General features: G+C 41.9%; 1 long non-coding RNA gene across 5 annotated transcripts; it reads left to right on the top strand.

The window, feature by feature from the left end:
• The first annotated feature begins 285 nt into the window (after window positions 1-285).
• On the top strand, window positions 286-5,197 carry LOC135181578 (uncharacterized). Of its 5 annotated transcripts, none has more exons than XR_010304935.1 (5): window positions 286-371; window positions 2,872-2,947; window positions 3,038-3,158; window positions 3,940-4,048; window positions 4,870-5,197. It is a non-coding gene; the product is annotated as an uncharacterized LOC135181578 (long non-coding RNA). The 5 variants fall into 5 exon arrangements; XR_010304932.1 differs by having other exon boundaries at window positions 3,826-4,048; XR_010304933.1 differs by having other exon boundaries at window positions 3,805-4,048.
• Window positions 5,198-8,135: the final 2,938 nt, after the last annotated feature.

Genomic DNA, 8,135 nt, shown 5'->3' with positions numbered 1-8,135 from the left:
CAATTTAACATTCAAGATGACTGTAAATAGACCATTCCACCTTCCTGTTCTCATCTCCATTTCCTCTCCATTCCCCTCCCTTATCCACCATATCCACCTCTTTTTCACCTACACAATGCATTTCCCCCCCCCTTTTTTCCCCCAAACTCATAACACCTGGTTTTTGTTGGAGTCTTCTCCCACCCCAGGTGTCACCAATTTGCCCTCCTTACCCACTCCCCTTTTCAGTCTGAGTCTTGTTGGAGTCTCCTCCCACCCCAGGTGTCGCCACTTAGCCCCCCCCTACCCACTCCCCTTTATAAGTGGCCCCAGGAAAAGCAAGCCCTAACTTTGCCCAATTGGGCAGAAGGATCCTCCTCGGATCATCACCGGTGAGTGCTCTGTGGTGCATCACTGGGTGAATGGTGGAGGGGATTCAAAGGCCGGGGGGCCTGGTTGGCCCCCCGGCTAGGTAGGGCTAGGTTTACATGATTGCTCTGACGTCGCCTGCAGGATTGCTCTGACATTGCTCTGACATCGCTCACGGGTGCTGGGTAGGCTTCCTTAGGCTGAGTTTCTCTGTGTTGAGTTGCTTCTTTCAGCTGCCTGAGGATGACCTGGAGTACTGTTTACAACATCCTATCCTTCAGTTAATCTACATAGATTTGCACAGTCATTGCTGCAATAAAAACACACAAGCAAACAAAGCCTAACAACAATGAATTCTCTTGGTGGTCGCTACTGACAGCCAGAGGTGAGAGAGTTAAAAGCTTTCAGAAGTCTTATTAAGCAAAAAAGATGAATGTGTAAGTACTATCAGTAAATAAGTTATCACCATGCTGACATCCTTCTATAAATTGTTATTGTTCTATCAAATATAATTGAGTCCCTGGGAATTTATATTAGAACTGAGACAACGAAACAAACCCACCATATTTCCCACCCTCCTTCACATGCTTCCAGCAGCAGCAGAGTGTGATTAATAGCAAAGATTCTGCACTGCCAAATGGTAGGACATAGTCACCTTTGGAATGGAAGCTACATACAAGTTAGTTTATCTTGTGCTTTGCCTTGAGAACATTTCACTTTCTACATGCCCCCATGACTGAAAATACTCCTCTCATCAGATGGCAAAAAATACCCCTCTGAGGGAGTAATATGTGTGCATGTGTTAGGAAAGCAATGGGCTGCTTTTCCCTAATCCTCTTTTTACTTTGAACATGGTTACATGAAGGCAACATCGTCATTCAGCAGAGAAAAAAATTATCAGATCAAATAATAAAAGTCTGGGTTCCAGACTTTGTAGATTAGGAGTCAATTTTGCTCTGCAAAGACCTCAGAGTTCCTATTACATGTCACTCCTGTGGTCTTTTTGAGTGAAGAGCATTCAGGAAATTCCCTGTTGCCATTTTGGACAAAACTGGTTACCTTGTCATCAGGCATTGCAGGTAGGAAGGTAATTTTAGTCATCTGGCATTTCATCTACGGGCATTGAGAAACAGCACTAACTGACCAGACTCTACTTTATAAAGCTCATGGAGGTACAATGGTAGTCAGACATCCCATCATCTCCACATGCATCTTTTTCCAAATCTCAGCTAACCCCAAGGAAGGAGGGAGAGTTGGTGAATATTTTTTTTTTTTAAAGTGTGGGAAAAAAAATAGCCTGGCTACTTCAGAAGACAAGAAGGAAAAAAAGACTTGGTTTGCGCATTGTAAATATGCCCTGAACAACCATTTCATAGAGAGGTATTTTGAAGATGACACTTGAAATTCAGGACTGCTTCCCTTTTTCTTCCTTTACTCTCCTGCATATGTCAATGGTAAGAATCTTACAGCTCCAAGGAAATTTCTTCCACATTTGGTTAGAGACTTTGAAAAAAGTCACTCTGTGCAGAGACACAGTCAAAACTTGCTCAGAGCACAGAGAGTCTGTCTGCAGTGAAATGCTCCTTCCTGTGCAAGCACAGAATAGGATTTTCTCCTCAATATATTATTTTCTTTCACAAGAAAGAAGGAAGCTCTGTGGCAGAGTCTCTGCAGGACTCAGCAATTCAGAGCTGTGGTTCTAACCTCACTCCTTTTACTTTACCTTCTTTCTCCATCAAGACTGCAGAAAGTCATTAGAATTTGAGTCTTGAGCCCAGATTCCAGCCCCTGTTCATGACTATGCTGGGGTGAACGCTGAGTAGAGGGCAAAAATCCTCCCTCAGTGGTGTCCAGGCCATGCCCAAGAGAAATACAACAGTAGCAAGGTAGCTTGCAAGACCAGTGTAAGAATGAAGAGAAATTGGGAAAAGACTGAGATCATAAACAGGAGGTAGGAGGCTGCAGAGAGAAGATAACAAAAACTGAGTAATGACAGTGTCGAACTGCAGGAGAAAACTATGTACACAAGAACTCTGAAATAGAGTGGAAGGGTAGCTGCAAAGGCAGATGAGACCAGAATGTGAGGAAGACAAGACATAGACACAAGGACTGCAGAATTTGCAGCCACCGATGAACTCTGCCTTGGACAACCTAGAGCTGAACTCCAGTAGCTGTGAGAAAAGAGGAAAAAAACCATATGTGGTTGTGCCTGTGCCTTATTTTATAACCAAGCAAGCATGGTACTTGGGTAATTCAATACTTGTCCCTATAGAAAAGGAGTTCTGCAGATGAATAGGATAAAGCAATTGCTTAAGTGACATTTGTTAACTGTGAGTATTACAAAGTCAGAGCTGATAAGAGGCATAAGTAAAGAAAAAAAGGGAATAAAAGGAAAAGATTAAAAAATAGTCTTAATGGAGAGAACAGAAATATAGCGAAGATAAGAAAATGGAATGAAATTGAGAGATGAAAGGGAAAAAAGGTAACAATGAAGTGCTACAACAGTGTTTCTCAATTTTTCAGAAGGCATGAGTATGTCTGATGTTTGTCTCTGCATGACTTCCAGTGGGCCCAGACACCTGGTATAATACTCTGAAGTGTAGGTATTTCTTGTAAACACTTTGCAACTTGTCCTTGAATCTATGCTAAATTGACAAAGATCTTCATTAATGAGTTTCTTGTCTTTTAGTCCTACAAGTACATGATTGGACAACAATAGTAGCGATGACAGCATGTCATGGAGGGCCTGTAGGCCTAAAAATAGGCTTGTTTCTGCCTTGCCTGGACATGTTTTTCTGCCCAAACCAGAGGTAAACACATTAAATGGCTAAACAAGCACAAAGGGGCACAACAGGCCTGGTGCCATAAAGTCTGGCCTGCCCAGGACCCCTGATTGTGTAAACATGTTTGTCTAAGCTCATGCTTGCTGGGTGCTAGGCCTGTGTGTTTACCATATTTGGAAAGTCCTGGCCTGTGGCTTTTGCCTACTATGGTATTGTTTGGCTGACTGCCAAAACCTGATTGGTCATCATGGAATCCAAAGGGCCATTAATCTCAGGCCACATTTGATAAATGGGGGCACACAGGTAAACAACGTGCCCAGGACTCCCCCGATCACTCACGTTCGGGCTCACTCGCTCATTATTAGGCTTAGACTCACCAGCACTGTTATTAGGAGACAGTATCTCACATAGCTTCCCTGCCAGCTGTGCACACTTGCACACCACTGTGGTGAGTTGCCAGGACCAGATCCTGTATTGCCTGCCTTTACCTATGGAGCTCAGACTCCCGAGCAGCCGTGCACCCTATTGTATGCCCGCTGCCTTATCATTGTCTGGTAAGCTCCACTGCAGCCGAGTTACCAGGAAGCAGACCCCAATTGTCTGCATGCAATCAGCCTACTGGCCAGCGTGAGACCGTGCTCAGACTGCACGGCATCGTACTCCTGCATCTAAGGTCCTGCCACTCCCTGGACAGAGCATCCGGAAGAAGCCAGGAGACAAGGGCAGAGATTGCATCTGTCGCCAGGAGATCAAGGTCAGAGACTGTCATTTTCCCCAGAAACCGGGAAGATTCTCCTTCCCCCTCAAGCCAGGAGGATTCCAGCCTCAGAGTCCACGGGCAAAGCTCCCCTCAAGTTTGGACGCTGGCACAGGCTGTGATGTAGCCCCAGAGGGTGATTGATAATTAATAAGAATTTGTAAGTAAATGCTTTAATGCCTCTGTAATTTCTATTGCCTTCTGCCATAGAGCAGAAAGAGCTTTCAGCCCACCTGCTGGGCAAATAGTGTATAGACCCCAAGCGACACTAAGCTGTGGGGAAGCACCTGTCTCTGTTTATAGTTTGAACTGTTTGGTAGTTATTAATGAGTTATGGTTGGATATTAATCCTAGAATGTCTTTCATGACTGTGTAAGATCCATTTAATATTAAAATACAGTGGTTGGGGGTGGCAAGAGTTCAGAATATTGAGCTTAATAAATATATGTTTTTTATAGAATATTATCTCACACCAATTAATTTCTCCCTTCCGCCACAATTGGCATAGGTGGCAGAGTACTCCTCCACGACACAGTAAAAAGAAAAGAAGTAATTAATTAAATAAAGACACAAACAAAATCTCAGGCATAGAGGAATCAAGCTACTGCTTGGAGAGCCAAAGAAAGCTCATTCAGCTCCAGCCTATCAAATCCAAGAGTGCAATATGACTTAATTATATCATCAGCTTCCTAGCCACATGCGTCTGTAATGTACAAGGTCATTGCCTCATTCTGGTTTCACGGAGTAAATTCAATTTTCATTTCACCCATGCAATAATAAAACAGTGCACATGGCATTTAAATAAGCTTGCTACAATCATCCCTTCTGGAAATTTCTTGGCAGATTTCTATAGAACATGACCTCTTCATACTACAGTTTTTGCTTCTTTTGCTTAAAGGCCCAAAGTTGCTGACCTGAGGAATTTTACAATTTGCATATTTGTGCCACACTATCTATCTTCTGTGACTGTCTTTTGTGCAGTAATTAAAAATACAGGAGCTGGGCCCTCCATGACGCTGAGACTGCATGACATCCAACTCCTGAACCTGAGATCCTGCCTACATATCCCTGGACAGAGCATCCAGAAGAAGCCAGCAGCACAAAGGCAGAGCTTGCATCCATTGCGGGGAAAACTCCTCTCTCTGTTTATAGTTTGAACTGTTTGCTAGTTATTAACAAGTTACTGTAGATATTAATCCTTGAATGTTTTCATAACTGTGTAGAATCCATTTTAATATTAATATACAGTGGTTGGGGGTGGCAAGAGTTCAGAATATTGAGTTTAATAAATATATATATTTATAGAATATTTTCTCGTGCCAATTAATTTCTCCTCTCTGCCTACGCCCCTCCACGACACACCATAAAGAACCCTTTCCTAACATCTAGTCTGAATCTCCCCTCTTCTGGTTTAAACCCATTACTTCTTATCCTGTCTTTGCAAGACCTTGCAAAATAGTCCCTCCCCAGCCTTCCTGTAGGTCCTGTTGAGATACTGGAAGTCCACTCTGAGGTCTCCTAGAAGCCTTCTCTTCTCCAGGCTGAAGAGCCCCCACTCTTGTAGCCTGTCTTCATAGCAGAGATACTCCAGCCCTCTGAGCACCTTTGTGGCCCTCCTCTGGACTTGCCTGTCCAGAGGAGGGCTCCAGAATTGCACACAGTACTCAAGTGTTGGGGGCTCCAGAATTGCACACAGTACTGAGGATGGGATCTGATGAGAGGAGAATAAAGGGGGAGAATCACCTTCCTTGCCCTCCTGTTGCATATCCTTTGTCACCAGCTCTCCATTTCCCTTCTGGAAGGGTCCCACTTTCTCCTTAGTCCTCCTTTTCTCACTAACATGCATATGGCATGTCCACAAATGTATGGGTGCTGCAGGACTTCCTGAGACCTAGCAGCTTAGGCTAGCAGATAAACGACCTCATTTATATTGTCCCAGTATAAAACAAGAAGTAAAAACTGGGTTTTTTACAGGTCCTCTCTGCATATCACTTTAAATAAAATAGTACTATAAACTTCAAGCCAATTTATAACCCACTGCTGCTGAAGAAAGTTATTCTTCCTCCCAGGCAGCTCTCACTAATGCACATTCATGCAGCCGTAGTGAGTTTGATCAATAATTAATCCAACTTAAACAAAACCCAAAAAAACCCACTTCCACTCCCTTCACCCCTCCATCCAGGATCAGTTTGCAGAACATTATACTGGACCAGACATCTGGGAAATGGGAAGTACAGCATTGAGAAAGATAAGGCTCCCTTCTTTCTATGGTGATCTTGTTATGACCTGATAATGGAACAAAACATCTGATATTCAGAACAATTTGCATTTATGACACCACCTAGATGGGTGTAGATGAACAACTGAAAAAAAAGAAAGGAAAAAACCAACAAAACAACAAAAGATCCCTTATCACATAGAATACTTAGGGGTTCATAACACAATTAAATACAAAATTATATATCTAACCAAAGCTTATTTCTCATATCTGCAATTTAGAATGTACAAAAGCAATTCAGCAATATCCTTTCCAACTGTCGTGATCACAATAAGAAAGACAGCAAGACAGCTTATTCATCAATTTCTACTAACTATATTCTGTCCTATTATTTATATTTTGTTTTCATTCGTATGTCTTATGCTGTGCTTAAGTTGGATTCTCAAACCACAATGTCAGCTTCTGAATTCGTGCTCAAACATATATGTGAAATCATGCATTTGACTGCTTAAATTTCATGACAGGAGCCTACTATTAAGCACTAACATTTGGAACATTAACTTGCCCTAGAAAGCTGATGTTTGGACTCAGATTCACTATTTCCATCAGTTTTGTGGTAGTGTAATTTTCTAGCAATCAAGGTGCTCTTAATAATCTCTGCTTTATTATATTGTGAGTTACAAGTGAAGCAGTTAATATGAGCCATATCACAGCATTAGTATTAAAAGTAGGCTCTAGTAGACTCTAGTATTTGGCATCTTAAGGACTAAATGTACTCAGGCAGAGCTAACCTGTCCTTCTGGGATTGTGGTAGCTCCATAGAATGGATCTGCAACTATTGATAAATTGCCTGTCTAGATATTTTTTTGGCTGCAGTACCATTGAGTGAATACAGTACCATTTGGCTGCAGTACCATTGAGTGAATACATACCAAACTTAATGAAAGGGCTGAAAGTGTGGAACAAATGAACAATCCATCTACACAGCAGTTACCACGTGCCCAAGCCATTACACTTTGAATTTGGAGAAGAATCAAAACAAATACGTAAGAAAATATTAAAACCACAGGACAGACAAAAAAATAGAGCTTTTAAAAGTCTGTCATGTATTTTAGCACTCAACAAGTTGTTTGCTTGAAAATTCTGTCAAAGATATGTGAGCACAGAAGTGAGTAGCATGTTTTGCTTTCACAAGATAAAAAATGCAGTGTTTGTGCAGCTGAAGCAGGAGAAAAAAAACTCGCTTGTCTGTTTTACCTGGCATGGTTCAGCTGTTCAGGCGTGAGAGTATAAATAAAAATTGAATGCATCAATATGAAAATTAGGGAAGTGGAGCCCAGAAATCTCATAGTAAGTGTTTCACAGAAAGGCAGTGAAAGCATGATGCACAGAAAGAGCATGTGTCTAGGTACAGAGAGAAGCATTAATTTAAGAACTTTGTGTTAACACCTACAAGTACTCATCAAACATCCAAGCAAAGCTATGAAGTGATTTGCCCACCAGAAAACCAAACCGACCAAACAACACCCCAGAATCATCACAACTTCACTAATATTTAGAATATTGGTTTAAGCCAAGTGCTTAATTCCCTTTGCCGTCAGTGAAGCTTCACATTTATTTCAAGGAAAAAATAGAAAAGGTAGCTATATATAAACACAACTGATAGCAGCCATGGGGAAGGCAGCATAGAACTGACAGTATGGACAACTTTTAGACAAACTTTACAGGGTAAATTTCTCAGTATAGTGTGTAAGGCATGCAAGCTATAAGCCCAAGAAATACTTCTCTGAAAGAGGCTGTGACTTTTTCTCCATGTCAGGTAATTGCAGAAGACCTGACTGTAAATGCCAAATTCAAAAGGTTGTCAGGAATGCCAATATCTCGGATGAGGGAGTAGAGAAGAGAGCCCCAGAAACTTAAAGACAAGTGAAAGGACAAAGTCCCATCCCTGAAGAGTGGCTGAAGCAACGATGAACATTTTTAAAAAGAGCCTCTGGTAGTATAGAAATGTGGCACAGAACTCCAGAGA

The sequence above is a fragment of the Pogoniulus pusillus genome, chromosome 15 (assembly GCF_015220805.1).
Source record: "Pogoniulus pusillus isolate bPogPus1 chromosome 15, bPogPus1.pri, whole genome shotgun sequence".
NCBI classification, from domain to species: Eukaryota; Metazoa; Chordata; class Aves; order Piciformes; family Lybiidae; genus Pogoniulus; species Pogoniulus pusillus.
This window is presented reverse-complemented; position numbering and strand designations above follow the sequence as displayed.